At 36.4% G+C, this 24,198-nt stretch overlaps 1 protein-coding gene and 1 pseudogene across 13 annotated transcripts in view; both read left to right on the top strand.

Moving 5' to 3' along the window:
- Cask (calcium/calmodulin dependent serine protein kinase) overlaps positions 1 to 24,198 on the top strand; it is a 389,850-nt gene that overhangs the window by 2,499 nt on the left and 363,153 nt on the right. The window lies entirely within an intron of this gene.
- On the top strand, positions 1,317 to 1,412 carry LOC124098924 (U6 spliceosomal RNA; annotated as a pseudogene).

The raw sequence follows: 24,198 nt of genomic DNA, 5'->3' as shown, positions 1-24,198 counted from the left end.
CAACACCCCCCGGTAGAATTCAATTCTTCTGTTGTTTCACAGCTGCATAAAGCTGGAGAACAAGCTAATTTTGAGGCAGTAGGTATTCTATGGCTACCTTAACTACTGTGAACAGTGAAATCTCACTCAGACTTGGTCAGTGCCATTTATGAAATGCCATTCTGTGAAATAATGAATCCAAGATAGCCTTAGTGTTAAAGAATGTAATGATAGCAGTCCTCACCCTGTGTAAAGGTTGAAGGTTTCTCCGGTAAATTGTCTCAGTATATATTGATCTGGAAATTGAAATTCGTTTGAGATTTTTCTAGCAGGGACCTTGACAGCATACATTTTTAACTTAGAATTTGTTCAATTATGGATTTAAAAAGAAATGCTTTGAAGATGTTCACTTGCACTAAAAACCTTTTTGTTGATTTCTATCCAAATTCCATAGAATTTTGATTTTTTTATATCAAATTAGTGTCACAAATTGCCTTTCACCACCAAGTCTTAATAGGTTTAAATTTTCACTGAGGCACTTTAAAATAGATTTCACTTTTCAAAACTAATTGGCCACCCACTCACTCCCCTACCTACTCATCCACCTACTCACTCAGCCACTCAGCCACTGTGTACTAGGCTTTACTTGATGGTGTAAAGGAAAGTTCCATTTTAAACCCTAGTGTGTATTTTCCTTGAGTCGAGAAGGACAACCTGAGTTAAGGATGTTTTAAAGTAGAAGATCATTATTTGCAATATATTTTCTTTCTAGTGGCTGTGGCCTTTATGCTTATGAAAGCTGTCTTTGAGGGAACCATATAATCTGATTCATTATAAAGATTGAGAGGATGCCATTTCCTTTTTAAAAAATAAAAATTCTTTCCCCTGTGTTTCTTATTTTTGGAAATCTTGCAGAAACACTTTTGAATGCCTGTTGTTTCCATAACATTTTCCATGTAGCATCTTTCAAGTTACTAAAACAAATCTCCAATAATAGTACCTTATCATAGTCCCCCAATTTTTTTTCTTTGCACATGCAGCAAGTACTGGAAAAGAAAGGTATTATGCAAATCTGGCTTAGTGTCTAATTTTTATGTCATGATCATTTACTGTAGCTTTTGCAAATTTTATAGTTTTGTAGGTAAGTGCACAATCTGTAATATTACATGAAGGAAATTTTAAGATGATTCATCCAAAATAAAATATAGAAAAATGCATACTTTCTGGGACAGCAGCTTCTGTGAAAAAGAATAGCAAAATGCACATTATTTACACCTTGTGTAGACTGAATATTTGCCCTGGTATTTAGGATATTTAGTAATTTGTAACTTCTGACTTTCCTGCTCTGGTAGGACATATACTAAAATTGGAATGATGCAGCATGACCCCTGCTCAAGGATGACATGCAAGTTTGTGAGGCATGCTGTATTTGCTTACACCTCAAGAGCACTTATCATATTTAATTACAGTTACTTATTTATGGGTCTCTCTACCTAGCAAACAGGAGCTTCTTGAGGGCAGGGAGCAGATCTCACACATCTTTCTTCATTACTTAACACACTGCCTGCAACCTAACAGTTGTTTGTTAGCTGTGGAATGAATTGAGTAGTTTTAATAAAATCTCATTAAAAGGCAAAACCATGTTTATCAACCTTGGAGCAATTATTGTCCCAAAAGGCTGCATTAGTTTATAGTTATTGTTCTTCACCTGGCCACATATTAGAATCACCAGAGGCTGTTAAAAAGATCATTGCCAGGGCCCTGTGTTGGAGCAGTGAAATCAGAATCTCTGGGAGTGGGTCATGTCAGTGGTATTTTTTTAAGCTGACCGATTCAAATGTTCAACAGTGACTGAGAGTCATTGGTTTAAAACTCAGGTGATGTATATGTAGTATTTAGGGACTGTTTTTTTTTTCAGAGGATTACAGTTTTTACAAAGCATAATTAATGTTTTTAGGAAGGCATTGAAGTGAATGGTCTAAAACATGGATTTTTATCTTCTATGCACTCATGTTTCTGAGCCTTGTTTAAGAATTTAGTTTCAGCCTATACTTGTCTTTGATTTCTTGGGCCTTTTAAGGTTCACATTGATTTATGACACTCATCTAATGCTAACATGGTGATTGTCTGATATTTGGAACAATACATAACAAGGATAGCTTCAGTATCAGTTGATGATGGCTTCTCACTAAAATGGCTTAATTTAAGATTAACTTATCAATTTAGTATGGATTGTGTTTGCACACACACTCTATTAAAAGAGAATGGTTGCTTGTGTACTTTAAATTCCGTATTTGTGACTCCAGTAAGGCTATTTAGTAAAGGATTGAGTTAAATGTAGCCTCTATGTAAATACTGGATTAATAATATGTGAAGTATATAATTCAGCATAGAGGAAAATTCTGCTTTATAAATTGTACTAGTTTCTATGAATTTCACATGTATTGATTGGCTTAGTGATTTGGATTTCTAGCACTATCCAGGGAATGTTACATCATGTTGGAGAATCTTTTCTGGAAATTTTAACTAGATATTGTAGGTAAACTAGTTTCTAATGTTAGGAAAAGGTCAAGTTTGAGCCTGAAAGAAATGAGAACTTTCCAGAAAGGAGTAGTGCTCCATGAAAGAACTGCATGATCACAGTGACAGCCATGTAACAAGGTAAATGAAACACAATCACCAGCTAAATCGCTGGGAGCCCAGAAAGAATCCAAGCCATGGAGGTACAGCTGCACTTCTACAGAGGAAAAGCTTGTTAAACACAGGATATGGATTTCTACAGATGGTAGGCCTCATTGGGAGTGGAGAAGCAATGTTAATTCCTGATGATGGAATTTGATTCCTGGGTCCTTTTGCAGGGAACTGAGCTATTCAGTTGCTTTTCTGCTTCTGCATCTCTTCATGTCCAGTTTTCACAGATTGCTTTAGGAGGTGTCCTTTGCAAGTTGTCCTCCTAAATATTTCCCTTAACTTCCACGACTGTGACCTGCTTTGTATACTTGACATATGCAGTTCACTGGCCTCCATTCTTTTTCTGGTATTTGCAGCAGTTTCACCTGATGAACAATATTTCTAATGTCCCTTAAGTTGTGTTCCTGGATCTTTCCTTTCAATTGAAAATTCTTCCATCTCTAGTTCTAGCTCTACTCAATAAATTTAAAAAGTGGGTACTTCTTTTTTTGAGGTCATGCTTAAATTATTGCATTTCAAAACTTTTGCACATTGTAAATGTTCTATGAACAGTATTTAAAGGAACTTTGACATAAGATTGTCTGAAAATACAAAAGTCTTATAACTTAATGCCTATTTTTATTCTTCCAGTGTTAGGCATATTATATATATTGTCACATTTAATTATACCCATTTTACAGAGAACAAGGGGAGAAGAGGTGGTGAGTAATTTGCCCAAGATCACATGAAATTCCAGGTGATTCTAAAGTCTATTAATTTCATACCACATTCTGCCGCTATTTCAGGTTGTGAAAATACTACATTGGGTTTCTTTAAAATAAGACTCATCTTCATTTCCAAAGTTCATTTACTACAAATTTTGATTGTTTCACTTTCTACTTAGATTTCTGACCTCTTCAGTAGAAGTTCCATATACTCTTCACTCTTTCACCTATTTATTTATTTTTTGTCTTTCTCTTTAATGAAATAACAGCATTTGTCACCAAACTGACTGATAAATCTGTGTATCCTGTAGCAGAGGAAATAGGGAATCTTGGCCATCTGTCCAAAATATAATTGTTTTTGGAACTTTTTCTTACCCCTTTTATTCTTTAAATTTTTCCTTCTATTCTTCTGCCCCAACAGATAGACTATAATAATTATTCCTAGCTTGCCAAACCAGAAATAGTGGGGTTTCAGAGATAGGTGTTTGTTGCGGTTGGGGTCAAGTGATTTCCACAGGGTAGTTAATCCTATGTGTTGTGCTAGAAATACTGAAATTATTCTCTCTGACTCCAAAAACCATATACTCAACCACAGTTGCTGAGTCTGAGCATCTCAGCCATCCACCAGCACCGCATGTCTACGTAATCAAGTTACTTCTGCAGAGTAGGTACCTGTCCTCAGCCACCAAGCTAATAGGATATGCTGCTCTCACATTTTGGCATTATTTTTTAGTTGCACTGATAATACGAATTCTGGAACCACCAAATAGGGGACTGGATTTATGCTACTAGGTTCAAGATGCTGTAGAACCCTGTCCTTTCTTTATATTCTGGGATCACTATGGTATTATGATTATAGAGCTTGAGTCAGTATAAGGAGAGTCTCTGACTTTCTAAACTGGAACGATTTCATTTCTAAAGCTATAGTAGCTTGAAGTTAATTTGTATTTTTCAATTTTGAGATTTAATAACATTTTATTACTCTATTACTGATTTTTATAAAGCAACTTATGAAAATAATGATACATAGAGTCAATTTTAAAATATAAGTGGTACAGAGGTAAATAGAGAATCTCTTTCCATTTTCCCACCATCTACATTCCTTTTTCCAGAAGTGACCATTATTCAATTTCTTATATATCTTTCTGGAAGTGCTTTGTTTAAAAAACAAAATGGGAGCTGGGCACTGTGGCACAAGCTTATAATCACAGCGATTTGGGAGGCTGAGGCAGGAGGATTGCAAGTTTGATGCCAGCCTCAGCAACTTAACGAGACTCTGTCTCAAAATAAGAAATAAAAATGTCTGGGGATGTAGCTCAGTGGTAGGGTGCCTCTGGGTTCATTCCCCAGTATCACTATATTGAAATATTTACTTTTCATTAAAAATGGTATAGATGGCCCTGGGGTTGTAGGTCAATGGTAGAGCACTCGCCTAGCATGTGCAAGGCACTGTGTTTGATCCTCAGCACCACATAAATAAATAAATTAGTAAATTAAAGGTATTGTGTCCAACTACAACTAAAAAAATATTTTAAAAAAACAGTATAGCTGATGATCTTTTCGTTTTCATCATTATATCTTTCTCTAACTCTTTGCTACCAATATCCTATGATATGGATGTTTACTTTGGCTTTATATTAAGTATAAGCTGTTTCTAATTGGACATTGCTAGAAATGTCGGACTGGAATTTGAGTGAGAGGTATGGAATGTCAGTGAAGATTTGGGACTCGTGTGTGGAAGTGAACAATAAGTAAATGAGTTCTCAGGCAGGGGTCATCTGAACTGGGGGGGTTGATTTCTATTCTGAGTATAACTCATAGAATCAGAAGAATCAAGATAGTGAGACAGCACAGAAGTTTCAAAATGGGGAAGCTCAATAATGTAAAATTCAACACACTGAGGACCAAGAAAAGGTGTGGCTATAACAGAGACAATTTAAAGTACATATCAAAATGAATATAGCATTTAATATTCAGTTCTTGATGTGTCCAAAAAATGAGGCTCTTGCTACATTTCTGTAGATGTTGGTAATTTTACACTACCTCTCTGTGAATCTATCTCAAAACCAACATATTCAGGGCCAAAAAAGAAGTAGATTTCTTTTTCTCTGTAATTGTATTTTATAGATTCTGATGGCTGACTTTTAGATAAAATCATTTGGTTTTCCTAAAATTAGGTCATTTTCATTCCCTTGCTTGTGCTGACTGTCAATTAAATGGGAGCCTTTCATGAAGCGACAAAGTACATTTTTGATATTTTAAATATACTTTTAAGTTGTTGGTATTTGTCAAACCATTGTTATTTTCTTAAATCCTTCCACTATAAGGAACTTAATTTTTTCTTGCCTGAAGAGTTTTTGTCCAGCTTGGATGAGAGTAGTACTCTCTTTTCCTTCATCATTCCTCTTTCCACTACCCGCTAACTAAATTTGTTCTTTGGCTTTTTTTAGTTGTACACATTCATTCACATTAGGAAATGATTGCTTTATGGCATTTCAGCCATTTTTTTGTATCTAAGTGCACATTATTTTACTTCAACTTTTTGTGTTCTGTTACTGGGCTGTCGTGCACTCCCCCGCTTCCCTTCCCCACTTTTAAAGCACCTTTTTTTTTTGCTTTCTAACATTGTGGTAAGTATTCAAATTATGTAGAGGTAAGAAAGATGATTTATTCTCTCTCTTTCACCCCCTCTCTCTGTTGTAGTTTACTGATAGCCAAAATACCATGCAGATGTTGAATCTGTGTAGAAAGCCTTTAATCTTGAATTTAGAGTATTTTGGTATATTTAAATCTGGAATGGGAGTTTTACCATTTAACCATATGCAGATTTTAATGTTTATTAAACAAAATGATATGGTGTTATTAATTCAATTACAGAGGTCCCTAGCCCTGCTATAGTGTGCAGATCATCATTATATTATTGCTATTTTATATACTCTAGTTTGTGTTTTTAGGAAACATCACAGATTTTCGGCCTTTCTGCTTACCATTGGTATGTAATTTCTTCTGAACATATGGATCACCATTGCTGTGTGGCTTGTAAGGCAGTCCCCTAAGATCTGGTCTGGTAACCTTTGGGCACAGTGTGGCCATTTTCTTATTTGTAGAAGAAATGATCACGGCTTCACAAGCCATTTGCATGGATAAGTGATGGTAAAGTAAAACATAAGTATTTTTTATTTGTAGAATATTTGAGCTACTCAAATTACTTTTGGCAGTTATGTACAAAAGTTTCAACAATTTCCAAATGTGCATTTTCTCAGTGCTAAACACAGACTCTACTACACAAATAATATGGTGAAATGAACATTCTTTCTTACCATGTGTGTAAAATTGTTAGCAGTGTTAACATGTATTCCTTTGTATTCCTAGCTGTGAGGTCCTGGGCAAATTAACCTTTCTGGGCCTTAGTTTCTTTATCTGTAAAATGAGATAGTACATACCTTACAGAATTGTGAAGATTGAATAGCATGATCTTTGTAAAATGTTCAAGGATTGTTGTTATTTAATTGCCATTAACATTATTCATCAAACACTTGGTGTACAAACCCCTGGGAGATCTCTGTCAATAGGAGAAGATGACAAGTAGTTAAATTTAGACCTTATCTAACCAGACCTTGAGTGCTGATAAGGCAAGGGTCACCACTGACTTGTTTGCACAGCTATCCTCTATGTAGTTTAGTAACTAAAATATAGAATACTCAGTCAGAAGTTGTTGAATGAGTGTGTTAAGTGAGAAATCCAGACAGTGTAACCACCTAGTAGGAAAAGGAAATTGGAGAAATCTTTACAGAGGAGGTGAGGCTTAAGTGATTCTGTCAGTCTTCTCCTTGGGTAATTTAATCTTTTTGGACGGTTTTCTTCATTTATAAAAATAAGAGGAATGCAAGAAGGGAAAGTTAAATCTTAAGGAGGTTTATATATTTAAGAGCACTTTCTCTTAAAAAAATCCGTTGTTGCTTCTTATGTACATAGAAAAGATAGTATTCTTTGGGTTTACAGATTTTCATAATTTGTAGGTCAGTTCTAGATTATAATTTTGTTGTTAAAAGAGGGAATTTTGTATCAAACCTTTCACTTTGCCTTTGGACATTTGACAGAGCAATTAACTGTTCATAATGTGAAATTTTAGGACTGAGAAAAGGAAAATTCCAGAATATACACTTAAGAAACAGCCATGTACAGGATTTATGAATATTATAATATTCTTTTATGCAACTTCCCCAAATTTTATTAGGCAGTAATTTGTACATCTTATTAATAGTGACCAAAATGAGATGGAAATATCTTGAAGTTGTAGTCTCTGATATGATTGGGCACTGAACCCAAAGTACCTAAGTCCACAGAAAAGCATTTTATCTACTAAGTCAGGCTGTGTTGTAGGTATAAGGATGATCATGTTAGAATTGGGTGGTTTATTTAGAACACTTCTAGGGAAATACTTAAGTTGGCTTCAGAGGAAGGCATCTTTTCCTGTGATAATCCTTGAACAGTATTATTTATATTGTATTATTTAAGTTAGAAGTTTTTGGTGACTTCCCTTTGAGCCATTAGTTCAAAAGCAGTATTGTCAGACTTTATTTTTTCATTTTTTAAAAATATTTTTTGTAGTTGTACACAATAACTTTTATTTATTTTTATGTGGTGCTGAGGAATGAACCCAGGGCCTTGCACATGCGAGGCGAGCACTCTACCGCTGAGCCATAACCCCAGCCCCTGTCAGACTTTATATAAGAATTTCTACTGGTCTTCTTCTTAGGCTTTATATTTTCTTACCTGGATATTTTGGGAGGTGGGGTACTGGGTATTAAACTCAGGGGCACTCAACCACTGAGCCACATCCCCAGCCCTATTTTGTATTTTATTTAGAGACAGGGTCTCACTGAGTTGCTTAGTGCCTTGCCATTGCTGAGGCTGACTTTGAACTCAGGATCCTCTTGCCTCTGTGTCTTGAGCCGCTGGGATTGGGCATGTACCACTGTGCCTGGCTCTTACCTGAGTTTTTATCCTAGCAGTATAATATGACATTGAATTTGAAATTCTCTTTCTAAGAAATGATTTTTCTTTAGTTTAGTCATTTGTAAAATCATTAGATACTTGTAAAAGAAACAGGAAGCTGTTGAAGACTTTCTTTAATTTTATTTCATAAATTTTAAAATATTGTTACTGGACTATTCAGATCACAGGTTACAGTGAGAATGTAATTGTCTCACATTATCATCACCATATATAATATTTTAAAAAACATGCCAGGAAGAAAGGAAAAAACCTCTTGTAACTATACATATTGCAGACTGTGCTGTTTTTTAAAAAACATTTCCATGTTATGAATGTGAAAGGGATCCATGTAAATATCTATTAAAACAAAATCACTTTCATTATCATCATTGCAGAAAGACCCTGGAAATCTGGAGAGGGAGCAGTCTAGGCCTGCTGCTCTACTTTTTGGATTATCTACTTTAATATTTCTCCCATTGCTGAGTATTTCTATTATACTGCTGGATCACACTTCTATAATCTATGACCCACTTGCACTAATGGTTTGGTAGGCTTTAAATTGACATCTGATTGAAGTTTGAGCTTCTTGGCTAGACTTGCCTAGGTGGCTTCAGAATTAGGCCCATAAAAATGAATATGGACTAGAAGATTTTGATAGAGTATTTCCCCTCTGAAAGTACATTCATAGATGTAGTCCTAACAAAAGGTGTGCGAATTGGATTTGAAAAATGTAATTTAAAACTTACTAGGAAAAATCAATATTTTAAGGAAGAAAAATTTTAAAACTCATGTTACATCACCATTTGGTTTATTTTCCTCAGTTCATTCATCTTATAAAAGAAGGATAGTAATGACTTATTATAAAGTTCATGGGATTCTTAGCATTAAATGACAGAATTCTTGAACTGCCTTACATATATTATTATTTCCACTTTATTGAAATGCAGTATTTTTAATTAGAAATAGACTTTGTTGAATTTTATTTGAATTTGCAAGAATCATTTACCTTTGTCTTTAAAAGTGATTTTATTTTCTTCTTTGATTTGTAGACCTTAATACTTCTCAGCTCTAAGGACTTAGAAACATGTTTGCTGAAAATGTTGAATAAAGAGAGTTGAGGGTGAATTGTGTGTATTTTACTGATGGGGCAATAATAAATTTACACTGAAGTCAAAAGTGAAGAATAAGAATTCCAAATAATGTGTTTCCCTTACATTATATAATTTTTTGAGCTTTGAAGTTTGGAAATTACTTAAGTGGTAAATGTTTGTAACTAATCAGATATGAACTTAGTTATTAACATGTTTAGCATCCTCTTTAGCTAGTAAAGTATAGATTAGTGGTTCTCAAAATGTGGATCACCTCCTGAATCCAGCAGCATATGAGGACTTGTTAGAATATGTAATGTCAAGCCCCATGCTGACCCTATAGAGTCAGAAGCTCTGGGGATGGGGTTCCACTATTTCTGTTTTAATTAGCCCTCCAGGGGAATCCTGAAGCACAAAAAAGTTTGAGAACCACCAACTTAGCATCCTAGATCAGGGATCAGTAAATAATAGCCCATAGGCCAAATCATTCTACTACCTGTGGCTGCTTTCATGCTGTTGATAGAGTTGAGTAGCTTTGATAGAGAATGTGTGGCTCACAAAGCCTCAACTATTTATTATTTAGCCCTTTAAACAAAAATCTTGTTGATCCATGATTGAGATAAAGCCTTGGTATTATTTTCTTGCCTGTAATTCTGAACTTGGAGCAGCTAAAATCATTAGGTACACACTTGTGTCTGCCTTTCACCTGACCCTAATATTTCTACAAACCCTATTCTTTTTCTGATATCAAATTATTAACTCAGTGACTAGAGACTTGTGTATGAAAATAATATACTATTTTGCCCTTTCTTTTTCTGCTTGGATAGTGGTTGCCTGTTTAACAATTCTGTGACCTTTCCTCACTGATTCTGCACTGTTATATTCCCAGTTTTTCTGTGCTCTAGTATAATCTAACTTAATCATCTATTATAATTTTTCATTTCTCTCAATTCTTACTGCCTTTTTTACTTCCTCAAGAGAAAGCCCACCTTGTGAGTGCTAAGTTTAGGAATTCATGTGAGCTGTTTGGTGTGGTCTGAGTTGTTGAAATAGTGCCATCTCATCTGGAGTTTTGTTTTCTTTGTCGTAGAGTGCTATAGTCACTTGTGTTTCACCAGGATGTTTCTGAACACATAGATACCAAATATTGTGGGCAATCTTAGAATATTTACCAGGAGAATTATGGTTAGCCATCCCACATCCAACCAAAAATGGCTGTTTCTACCCATAGTTGTAATGTTATATTGCACTTTGATTTTCCTTTGTACTTGGTCTCAGCTGTTAAGATGATTAGTGGCCAGTTTCACATAAAATTCAAGAAGTGAATTTTTCTATTGTTCTTATTTGATGCACATGGAATCTTCCTCTTTACCCACATCACTGAAGAAAATATAATAGCTTTTGAAAGAAAGGTCTTTGAGAGTCTCCAATAGCTTTAGTAGTAAGAAAAGGAAAAAGTGTGTTATTTTTGCAGTTGTGATTCCATGGTTGTATTTTTTCCTTACATGACTGATGTTTTAAGTTAGGAACATAAATTGGTCAAATCACACTGAGCTATATTATTGGTGAGTGTTTGGTCCATAATTTCTTTCAGTAAATCTGGGCTGAATACTTTGATAGGAGATGCTGGTAAGACAGAAAATAGAGTTTGAGACTGGAAATGATTGAGTTAGCCCTTTCATTTAGGCTTTCCCAATCAACTTAATTCATAGCTTTTGCCCTGCTTACTCATCCCAGAGGCGAGATACAAAGAGAAAGGGTCAGGGAAAGGCCAGCCCTCAGAGTGTGGTTACTCAGGTCTGTTGCCAGAAGCATCCTATCTACAGGAGAATTTGCATTTTGCTGTTTTCTGCAATATAATGTTGGAAATGCAGTATTTGAAAAATTAAATTTTTTATTTTAGTGGTGAATAAAATGTGCTCTCTTTAAAAGAGAGCAGTGTTATTGTCCCAGTCATCACAATAGCCACCCACACGAATCTTCTGAACAACCTCATCATTTCTGTTTTATCTACCTGAAATAGGGGTCAAGGGTGGGTGATGATGAAAGCTTGGGAAATCACACCACACTTTAGGCAAGAGAAAAGCTCTGGTGATTCTTGCTGTGTTGTTCTCCCCTTCTGTGCAGAGGAGTCTGGGACAGCCCCACAGAGTTAAAGGTAAGCTTTAATAATTTTCCTCCCTTCTTTGGCAGCTGGATGTGCTTGGGAGTTGGGTGCTACCTCAAGAGTAGCACCTGCTGTTGACAGGTTCTGCCAAATGTGTGGATTTTGAGCCATTTTAAAGGCTGTAATGTTTAGACTCAAAATTTCTTAGTTGGCACAGAGTGTCATTTAAGGATTCTTATGCTGCAGTATCAGATGAGATTCATTATGAAGTAGACACTGCATCAAGGTCTATGGCATAAACTTATTGGAACTTGTGTATGTTTAAAACCATGCATTTCTTTATTATATATTTTGAGCTTCATTTGGTCAGGATTCTTCACTTTCTTAATAATTGCTGTGTCTCTACCACCAAAGATTGTGTCTGGTATGTAGTAGATATTCAGTATATAGTTGTTAAACCAATTCAAAGACAGGAAGGAAATGGCCAAACACATTAAAAAAGATAAACATTTGGCTTGTAATGCCCAAAGTCAGAAGTTTGAATTTTTAAATTTCCTACTTCAAAACCATCTAACTCTCATAATGACACTTTACAATAGGTTAGTAGGGGTGCAAAATTGTAGTATAGATACTGAACATAATGGTGGAATCCTAAAGAATACTTAATTTCCCTAGTTAAGATCTGTGAGATAATTACTAGAAGAACAAAAGAACTTTCTAAGGTTAAAATGGAATGGAGAATTTTAGTGAGTAAAATTACTAGTAATTGGCTTACTTGCTCTGTCTAAAACTGTATCCTCATTTATGATAAGGAGTCATTAGAATCTGCCTAATTGTTGTGATAATGAGATGGTGACAATGAAGCACAGTCCTTGGAGCCATGCACGTGCTTAATAAACGTAAGTTGTTTTCATCATTTATAGTAATTTTTAAGAGCTTTGTAAATGCCAGGCTGTGTGCTAAATACCTTCTCCTTATAGATGTTATATTCCCCTTTTTGCTTTCCTTGTTGGGTCACTTATATGATTCCATCTGGGGCACCTGGAGTGAGTCATGAGGCTGGGCTTAACTTTTGGTTGCCTAGCCACTCTGACCGGCCCTTGAAACACTAGTTAGATACAGCTATTTGAGGTTAATTAATATTAAATTTAAAAAATAATTGAACAGATGTTTCTCCAAAGAAGATTTGCAAGTGGCCAGCAAACACATGAAAAGGTGTATAATATCAAATCACTAGAGAAGTGCAAATCAAAACCACAGTGAGATATTGCTTCATATGCATTAGGATGGCTAGAATAAAAAAAAGATGGACAATAATAAGTGTTGGCAAGATTGTAGAAAAATTGAATCTTTTGTACATTATTGGTGAGAATATAAATGCTAGTAATTCCTTAAAAAGTTACATTTTCCATGTGATCCAAGAATTCCATTCCTAGGTATATATCCAAGAAAATGGAAGCTTATCTTTGCACAAAACTTATACATGAGTATTCATGGCAGCATTATTTATACATAATAGCCAAAAGATATAAATAACCCCAATGCTCTTAACCTCTGTGTTACATTTGATGAATGGATCACCAAAAAATGGTAGTTGCACACAGTGGAATATTATTCAGCCATAAAAAGAAGGAAGAATGACTGCATTCTTTAACATGAATTAACTTCAAAAACATTATGCCAAGTGAAAGAAGCCAGATGCAGAAAACCACACATTGCATGATTCCACTTCCATGCAATGTCCAGAATAGATAAATTTATTGAGTCAGCAATGAGATTAGTGGTTATGAGGGATTAGGGGGAGGAGAGAATGGAGAATGACTGCTCATGAGGTATGGGTTTCATTTTGGGGTTATGAAAATATTCTGGAATTAGCACTTGCTGATTGAAACCCAACTTTGTGAGTATACTAAAAACCACTGAATTGTATACTTTAAAGGGGTGATTTATGATATACAGATTATGTCACATCAGCCACATTTCAGTTTCTCAGTAGCTATACATGGATAGTGGCTCCATCATGGACAGTGTAGAGTTAGGACATTTCCATCATCACTGAAAGTTCTATTCTAGAGGAATGTAGATTCTCAGTTTGGGATCAAAAAGAAAACCACTCTAAAAAAAAATCATAGAATGGTTGACAAATTATGCTTTGGAGTAATGTTATTTGGGGTTATTTTCCTCTTTGTTACTTTCTGACTTTTCCATTAGGAGACCCTAAAACTATTTTAATTTCATTCTCAAAACAAATGCCTATGATAGGCTCTATTATACTCACATTTTATAAATGAAGTAATTGAGGCTTTGCTGAGCTTTAAGAGATTTACTTAGCTAGTGAGGGCAGAGCCAAGTTTCTAATCTAGATTTTATTACTCCAAAGGTGCTTAACCTCTGTGTTACATTGCTTCTCTCTCTGCTTATGGTATTTTATTTTCTTGCCATCAACCTTCTACTCCCACTTTGTTGCTAGCCCAGTAGAGCTATTTACAGCACTCTAAATGCACAGTTCTTTTTGTGCAATAGCAGATGCTAGTCCTCTCTCCTCCTGCCCTCTCCCTTCACTAGTGTATTCACATGCACATATTTACTGGCCTCACTTGCCTGAAAGCACAATGCAAGTAATCTCTTCCTTTATGAAGGTACCCTTAGCAGGAAATTTTGTGTTTCATTTCTGTATTTAACTTCTAAATATCCTCAAGATGAAAAGATCCACTGAGGAAACAAATATGTCAGGCATTTTGGGGGGCTACTGCCTGACTTGGTTGAGACTACATAATGTCCTAAGATAAAGAACAAGGATACTGACCAGATTTGTTTGTAAGACTGTGACATATCAAGCCCTATTCATACCTACTGTGTTGGTTTTTCTAACAAGGAAGTGCTCTTGACCCTTTGCTTCAATTTATATATCACCTCCTTTCCATTCATGGTCATCTTCACTCCCTACCCTCAACTTTATAATACTTGACTGAACTTTGATTTGTCTTTATCTCATATTTTTCTGCTTGGGGGTCCCTCCACTTGATGAAATACTACCATGTTTTCATATTTTTCTGTCCATAAAACTCTTAATGACAAAAAGACACCCAATTGAATTCTGAGGTTCTTTTCATGTTTTTTTTTTTCTGGTTCTGATGTCATCTTGTTCTAATTTTATGCTAGCATCAGTTTACTCTGGCTTTTGTGGAGCATATACTCCAATAGCTTCTGTAGAAATGTTTATCGGGAAGTAAATTTTGAGGCTATAGTCTGAATAATGGTTCTCCCCAAAATGTCCATGTTCTGATTCCTGGAAACTCTGAATATGTAACCTTACATAGTAAAATATTATTTTCAGATATGATTAAATATTTTGACATGGGGAACTTATTGTGGACTATTTGTTGGGCCCAGTTTAATCACAAGGGTCCTTATAAGAGGGAGGCACACCAATCAAACTCAATAAAAGGAGACATGACTGTGGGACCAACCGGAGTTTAACCTGATGTACTCTGAAGATGGAAGAAGGGAGCCAGAAGCCAAGGAATGCAGCTGGCCTCTAGAAGGTAGAAAGGGCAAGGAAATAGATTCTTCCCTAAAGCCACCAGAAAGAATATAGCCAATACCTTGATTTTAGACTTCTGACTTCCAAAACTGTTAAGAGGGTTACTTGTGCTGTTTAAAGCTACCAGGTTTGTAATAATTTATTATAATAGCAATGGAAAACTATAAATATACCATGTATAAAAATATCTTTATTATGCCCTTTGACTTGATTGAAAGTTTATGGAGACATAATATAGTCTCTAGGACAGTCCTTGTGGCCCCAGGTGCCAGGCTATTCCCTGTGGTCCCATGTTCCAATAGAATAGTACCCAGGCCCACCTTCCATGATGTAGGCTCCAGGCTTATCCCAGCATACCTAACCTTCATGCCCACCCTGTGAATCCAGGCTCCAGGCCAACACATATAAGCTAAGATTTCATGTCCATCCTCACAGTCTCAGGCACCAGGCTCAGCCTAGCATTAGGCTAGACCTTCACAACTAGGACTCGAGGCCTTACTCAGCACCCTGTTGACCCACATGGACCCAATATTCATGTTGACCCCCATGAACATGGGCTTGCCCTACAGGCCCAGTTGCCCCAGATCTCAGTGAAACTGGGATCCAGTTTCAATTCCACAGACACAGGTACCAGGCTGACCATAGTGTACCAAGATGCAAAGCCAGTCCACCTGAAAAATCCATCATCAAGACTACCCATGGATGCTGCTAAATGGGCCTTCCCAAATTTCTGGACAGGCTGACTAATGAAGGGCTTTCCCTGCTAAAGCCAGAGTGACTGCTTCAGATGTGAGACACCATTGCAGTGCCACAACAAATGCTCAAGAGAATATGACACCATCAAAAGAATAAAATATAGCACCAGTAATCAATCATAAAGAAATGGATATCTATGAACTGCCTGATGAGCAATTAAAAGTAATAATTTTAAACAAGTTCAGTGAACTAGAAGAGAATACAGATAGATAACTAAACAAAATCAAGAAAACAATATGTGAACAAAAAGAGTTCAACAGAGATAAAATCAAACTTGGGAGGCCGAGGCAAGAAGTTTGCAAGTTTGAGGCCAGCCTTGGCAAGTTCAAGACCAACCCAGGCAATTTAGTGAGACCCTGTCCCAAAATAAAAAATAAAAAGGACTAGCGATGTAGATCAGTGTTAAAACATGCCTGTGTTTAATCCCTAGTCCCACTGTGTTAATTCAGGAGATAAATGATTAGATTATGAGAGCTGTAACTCAATTGGTCCATCCTAATTTTAATGGGCTCATTGGGTGGTAAATATAGGTAGGTGGGTGTGGCTGAGGATATTAGGTCACTGGGGGCTTGCCCTTGAGCATTATACCTTGGTCCCTGGCTCCTATCTCTCTGTGCTTCCTGGCTGCCATGAGCTGAGTAATTGTCTTCTGCGATACCCTCTGCCATAATACTAAGCCTCACTTTGGGCCCAAAGTGACAGAGTTGGCTGAGTATAGACTGAACCTCTGAAACCATGAGCCCAAAATAAACTTTTCCTCTTCTAGGCTGATCTTGTTGGGTATTTTGGTCACAGTGACATAAGGAGAGAGGAAAATCATTAAAAAGAATCAAATTCTGGAGCTAAAGAATACAGTAACTAAACTGAAGAATTCCAGAAAGCCTTACTAGCAAACTCAAGAACAAGAAAGAATCAATGAGCTCAAAAAATGATTCATTTGAAATTACCCAGAGGAACAAAAAGAAAAAAAATGAGAAAGAGTGAAAACAGCCTACAGAACTTATGGGACACCATCATATGAACCAATATATGCATTATAGGATTTCTAGGAGGAGAAAAATGGGAAGAAAGCTCATTTTTAAAAAACAATGACAGAAAATATTCCATATGAGGAGAAGCAAAGGAACACCTGTGTTCATGAATTCCAAAGGATACCCAAGTAGATTAAATATAAAGAGGTCTTCACTAAAATACATTATAATCGAATTCTCAAAAGTCAAAGGAGGATGTAGCTCAGTTGGTAGAGTGTTTGCCTCACATGCATAAGGCCTGGGGTTCAATCCCCAGCAGTATACACACTCAGAAAAAAGTCAAAGAGAATTTTGAAAGCAGTAAGAGAAAAGCAACTCATCACCAGCAAAAAAAAACCTCATAAGACTATCAATGGGTTTCTCAGAGGAAATCTTGCAGGCTAAGAAAAAGTGGTATGATATATTTAAAGTGCTGAAAGAAAAAAACTATAATGGATGCGATATTTAAAAAGGCTGTCCTGGGGCTGGGACTGTGGCTCAGTGATAGAGTGCTCACCTGGCATTTGTGAGGCACCGGGTTCGATCCTCAGCACCACATATAAATAAATAAAATAAAGGTATGGTATGCACCTACAACTAAAAAAAAATATTTTAAAAAGGCTGTCCTTCAGAAATGAAGGAGAGGGCTGTGGTTGTGGCTCAGTGGTAGAGTGCTTGCCTAGCGTGTTTGAGGCACTAGGCTCGATTCTCAGCACCACATATAAATTAATAAATAAATAAAGGTATATCAACAACTAAAAAATATTTTAAAAAAAGAAATGAAGGAGAGAGACATATGGGACTCCATTTTGATTCTGACTACTTTCACGTGTGGCACAGCAAATTTGATCTGAAGGGACTCTCCTCCGAAATTGGTTTCTTCCTCATTGTCACTACCTCTTTAGCAAGCTCATAAGCTGACTGTGTAACATGCATAAAGTAAATTCACCTCTCTGGTCTCTAGTTTGTTTTAATAAGAAAATGGGGAGGTTGATTCTAATCATTTCTTAAGTCCTTTTGAGCTCTAAAATTAGTGATTCTATAATTTTTAAATGTTTTAAATTCATTAACTGAATGATATTACCCTTTCTCTTTAATACCTGTAGGATTCACTTTAAAACTATTATCATACTTCATTTACTTGCTAATAAATTTCTGGAAGTATGGCTGGGGCAGGGGAAAGATCATATATCATGATCAAAGAGGATTTATCCATGGGATACAAAGATGGCTCACCATATGTAAAGAAATAAAGATGATGCATCACGTTAACAGAATGAAGTACAAAACCTGTTTAATCACCTAAATAGATGCAGAAAAAGCATTTGACAAAATTCAGCATTCTTTTGTGATAAAAACTTTGAACAACATGGATATAGAAGGAATGTACCTTGATAGAATAAAGGCCATATATGACAGTCCCAAAGCTAACATCAGAGTGATCCTTGAAAACGTGAAAAATTTTCCTTTAAGGAGAGAAATAAGATGATGCCCACCCTCATTGTTTCTATTCAATTTTGTACTGGAAATCTCTGCAGAGCAGTTACTCAAGGGAATAAATAAAAGACATTCAGGTCACAAAGGAAGAAGTAAAATTTTCTTTTTGCAGATGACATGATCTTTTTTTTTTTTTTGAGAGAGAGAGAGAGAGAGAGAGACTTTTTAATATATATATATATATATATATATATATATATATATATATATATATATATTTAGTTTTTGGCGGACACAACATCTTTATATGTGGTGCTGAGGATCTAGCCCAGGCCGCACGCATGCCAGGCGAGCGCGCTACTGCTTGAGCCACATCCCCAGCCCCAAATGACATGATCTTACATACAGAAAACTCTTTATAAACTCCACAAAAAAAGAACAAAATTATAGGAACTAATAAGCAAACTCTAAAGTGGCAAGCTACAAAATCAACATAAAAATTAGTAGTTTTTTGTACAGTAACAGTGGACTTTTCTAAAAGGAAATCAAGAAGACAGTTTCACTTACAATAGTAACAAATATATTTAATTCATTTCTAAGATTTTTTTTGTATTAGGGATTGAACTCAAGGGCATTCAACCACTGAGCCACATCCCCACATCCACTATTTTGTATTTTATTTAGAGATAGGGTCTCACTGAGTTGCTTAGTGCCTCACCCTTGCTGAGGCTGGCTTTGGACTTTGATCCTTCTGTCTCAGCCTCCCTAGCCACTGGGATTACAGGCATGTGCCACCACGCTTGGCTCCTAAGAGTTTTGTTGTTCCCTATTCCTTTTCTGTAACTTCATGATTTTGGTCTTGAGTGTTGTCAAAGTCAAAGAGAAGGGAATGGAATTATTATTTTGACATTTTCTTTTCCTTGTATTAGCTGCTTCTCTGATTTTCTATGCCCCCATTTGTTAGTTTTGGTCTCTTTCATGTTAGAGCCATTCCTGATGAATCTTTAGATGTTTATTTCTAGTAAGGAAAAGGTGATTGGAAATGGTTCTTGTTGAATGATGGGCCCCACTTTGTTATGAAAACCTGGGCATTTATGTGGGACCTTCTATCAGTTCTTTTTTTCTTAAGCTAGTCAGTTTTTCTAAATAGAATCCTCAAAATTCTTGTGGGAAGGGGCTTGAGGGTAATATATTCACATCTAATACTAATATCCAGAACCTGGAAAGGTCTGGATCTTTCATCAGTGGCTGCACAGACTTTTACTTACTTCTTGTTTTCAGCAAGGCATCCCATTTCTGTTCTTAGTTATGGCTGGTGTTCCTGAATTCAGGGACTATTTGATTCATCATCTCCAGAGAGTAACAAGTCCTCTGCTATGTAGAGAAGTGGCAGTTGCCAGATGCTCTGGTTGGGGAGAAAGAATATGAGAGTCTTACTTCTATTTTAAAGGACTGTCACCCCGCCCCAACCTTTAAAGATATTCCTGTTTCCTTTGAATATGCCCAGAAGCTGCAATTCCTGAGCTTTTACCTTCTGCTTTTCCGGGGCCCTCAGGAATTAACTAACTTACTTGCTTCTGTTTAGATTCCCTTGCTGCAGGTACTTGGCAGAAAGAAGAAGGATACAACCAAATAGGTTATCATCTCTTCCTCCTCCTCCTCCTCCTTCTTTCTTCCATCTTTCTTCCATGGGGAATAGAACCCAAGGGTGCTTTACCACTGAGCCATATACCCAACTCTTTTTATTTTGAGATGGGGGCTCACTTAATTGCTGAGGGTCTTGCTAAATTGCTGAGGCTGGACTTGAACTTTTGATCCTTCTGCCTCAGCCTCCCAATCTGTTGAGATTAGAGGCATGTGCCACTGCACCTGGCTTCTAAGTGCTTTTCATTTTAGGTTTTGTGGATATCTCTCCTTCAGTGTCATAATGCCTGTTATTCTCTTGATCTTGTTGATTTATATCTAATTCTTCACTTTCATGATTTTTAGAGGGAGTTAGATAAATGCTGTCTTCTGTTGGCTGTATTTAAACAAAACCCCTTCCTTTTCCTTGGATTTCCCCACCTCTCTCTGTACTAGGCATTGAACCTAGGGGTGCTTAACCACCGAGCCATATCCCTAGCCCTTTTTATTTTTTATTCTGAGATAGGTTCTTGCTAAATTCCTGTTGCTGGACTTGAACTTTTGATCCTCCTGCTTCAGCTTCCTGAGGCGCTGGGACTACAGGTGTGTGCTTCCATACCTGGCGGACTTCTATTTGCTTTCTTTTTTGGGGGTGGGTACCAGTGATTGAACTCAGGGACACTCAACCACTGAGCCACATCCCCAACACCATTTTGTATTTTATTTAGAGGCAGTGTCTCACTGAATTGCTTGGTGCCTCGTCATAGTTGAGGCTTGCTTTGAACTCAGGATCCTCCGGCCTCAGCCTCGCAAGCAGCTGGGATTACAGGCATGTGCCACAGCACCTGGCCATGAACTTTTATTTCTTGAACTCTGCTTCTACCGTTAGAATATGAGCTTTTCAAAAGATGAAACCAGAGTTTTTATATCTTCAGCACTCGTATAATATCTAGAGTTTAGTAAGATTGTTAAATAAATGAAATTTTTATTTTAAGTTGTAGTCTTTCTTGGAAGATATTGTTTCCAATAAAATAATAAAGTCCTGCTGGTAGAAAAGTTGGGATCCTCCTTTTTCCTTGATTCATATTTATTCCTTATCCTCAATGCATCTCATGCAGGGAAAGAATAGATCTTTCTTTGTTTCCTCAATGGTAAAATACTTGGCTTTCAGGGCTGCTCAAATTAATGTACAAAGAGTAAGTTAAATGAGTTACAGTAGATGGGGTAGAGAGAGATGATGGGACGGGAGGGGAGGGGAGGGGGGATAGGAAGGGGATAGGAAAGGCAGCAGAATACAACAGACACTAGTAAGGCAGTATGTATAAATGTGGCTGTGTAACCAATGTGATCCTACAATCTGTACACATGGTAAAAATAAGAATTCATTCCCCATTTGAATCAAATGTATGATATATGATATGTCAAGATCATTGTAATGTTTTGAGCAACCAATAAAAAAAGAGTAAGTTGGGTATGTTTGTAGTGCTAAGTTGCTGAGCTTCTAGACAGGTATTTTCATACCTTCTACATACTCGGTCTACCTTTCTCTTAGTGGTCCTGATATATACACTGTTCTGTGTAGTGTAAGTGGGTAGGGTATACCACTTTAGAGATTCTCTATTGCTGCTTAGAAACAAAATCTAAAGGGAAAATCATTATACTATATACAAACTAGGTAACTCCCATACACCATTAGGAATTCCACTTAAAGCAAATGCTGAACAAATTTGTTTTAGTGATTTGCCTGGACTAATGATGCAGTCTGTCTTTCCTGCAGTATGTGGACACTGAAGTCTTTGCTAGGTTTTTTTGTTTAGTTTTTTTTGTTTAAATTCTTGTCTTTATTTTTAAGCTTGGCTTCCTATAGGTTTCCCCTAGGTCAGCATTACTTTGTGGTTAGTCGCTGATCAACCACTTTTTCTTAAACACTTTGAGCCAATAAGCCTTCCATCTTTTACTAAGGAGAATCTGTCTGTGGATTGGGGGCATCCACACATTCATAGTTCAGGCAATTGAAAAGTCTGCCTTGATATCCACTTTCTGCTTTGTGTACAGCCAACTAGGAGCCAGTAGCTAACTGGGACCCTATCCAGTCTCTTTTGAACATGCATGCTGCCCTCCCTGAGCATGTACATAGAACTCCTAAAACATTTTAGAACTTTAAGCTCCTGCGGCTGTCTCATTTTGCAGATTTTGTCTGATGTCTTATTTCCTTCAACCAATATTTCAGGCTTAAGGAGCCATAATGTTTGATTATTTGCTAATGATTACTATTGTTTTCCACAATGTCCCTGCACATGCATGCCCCTTGAAGGCCTAAATCAGGTCAGTTCCCTCCCATGGCACTGTCCACACAGCTATAAGCTGCAGAATTTTGGTGGGGGGATAGAAGCAGCCCCAAGTTAAAATGCAATAGACCTTGCTGGTCATACCTAGCATCAGGTAAGGTCCTTACTCTATCATTCCAGAAGTCTTCCCCACCCCTTAGGTTTTCAAGGTATTTTTATAGCCTTTTGTAGTTTGATAGCTTTTCATTTGATATAAATATTTCCTCATGTCCTTAATAATTCATTATAAATAATTTCTAGTGGCTGTGTATCATCCCATCATTTGAATGTCTCATAATTTACTTGGTGATTCCCCTGTTATTGTACTTTAGATAATTATTTGTATAATTTGTCTGGATTTCCCAACAGGCTGTAAATTCAATGAGGCCTGGGACTATTTTGTTTACTACTTCATCCTCAGTGTCTGACAATAATTTTCATTAAATGGAACTTGTTTTCCCAATTTTTAAAATGTTACAAGTAACACTTTGAGAGGTGTCTCTCCCTGACAAAGCTTCATCCAGTTTTCAGATTATTTCTTAAAAATGAAGTTCCAGAAATGGAATTGCTTAGTCAAATGGTTTTTGTAAACCTCTTGACATAGGGTTGCCATATTGATTTTTCAGAAAAGTTCCACAAAAATATTTTAGCAACAAATGGTATCTCTATGTATTACATTGTGCATTTGGCAACATTGAATGTGCTAATTGCTTAAATTGCATTGGCCTGACAGGCAAAAAAAAATGTTATTGAATTATTTTTTTGTCTTTTTGATAACCAATGAAAGTTTTAATTTCCCCATGTTTAATTTTTTGGTTCTTCCTATAAATTGGCCACTTGTCCTCCCACCCCCATTTTCCTCTTAGTTGCCTAGAATTTTTCTTGCTAATTTATGTAAACTTTATGTATCAGAGATCTTAATCATCGTCTTTCATGTGTTTTTCAAATTTGCTTTTCAATTGTGTTCCTAATGAGTTTGGATATGAAAAAAATTTAAAAATCATATGGAAAAAACCTCTTACTAATGTGAGTGGATCTCATAGCTGGTCTATTAAAGAAGGAGGGGTATCCCCAAAGTCGGTGTGTTTGTGTATGTGTGTTCATCATTTAACTTAAAGCTTTGAATTATGCAATATGTAGTCAATCCTTTGATATTGGGATACCCTTTTCTTTCTTACCTTTTTTTTTAAGTACCAGGGATTGAACCCAGAGGTGCTTAACCACTCAGCGACATTGCCAATACCCCCCCTTTTTAATTTTGAGACAGGGTCTCGCTGAGTTGCTTAGAGCCTCACTTAGTTGCTGAGGCTGGCTTTGATCTTGCAGTACTCCTGCCTTAGCTTACTGAGTGTCTGGGATTATTGGCATGCACCACCACACCCAGCTATATAGGCCTTTTATACATTTCATCAAAAATGTATCAATAACTTCCAGTTTGGATTTTGGGTTTTTTATACCTTTATTTTGTTGATTTATTTTTATGTGGTGCAGAGGATTGAACCAAGTGCCTCACACATGTGAGGCAAGCACTTTACCGCTGAGCCACAATCCTAGCCCCTATATTTTGTATTTTAAGTTATTATTAACCTTCTACTTTTAGGATGACATTATTTTGCACATATTTCTTGAATATGGTTATAGCCTTTACAGCTTCTAATTTAATGTCAACAAGTGTTTTAAGAATTTTTGTTTATAAATGTTCAGTTGACACATAATAATTGGACATATTTATAGGGTATATGTGATACTTCAGTACATGTATACAACATGTAATGATCAGATCAGGATAATTGGCATAACCATTACCTCAAATATTTATTATTTCTTTGTGTTGGGAACATTTAAAATGCTTTGTTTTAGTTATTTTGTAGTGCATAATTAATTTCCATCAACCCCATTAATCATCCTCTCTCCACCTCTCTCACATTCCCTAC

Source organism: Marmota monax, unplaced genomic scaffold (genome assembly GCF_021218885.2).
Source record: "Marmota monax isolate L192 unplaced genomic scaffold, Marmota_monax_Labrador192_F-V1.1 WCK01_AAM20220418_F8-fsc00182, whole genome shotgun sequence".
NCBI lineage: Eukaryota > Metazoa > Chordata > Mammalia > Rodentia > Sciuridae > Marmota > Marmota monax.
Note: the sequence above shows the minus strand (reverse complement) of the source record. Positions and strands in the feature narration are given on the sequence as shown.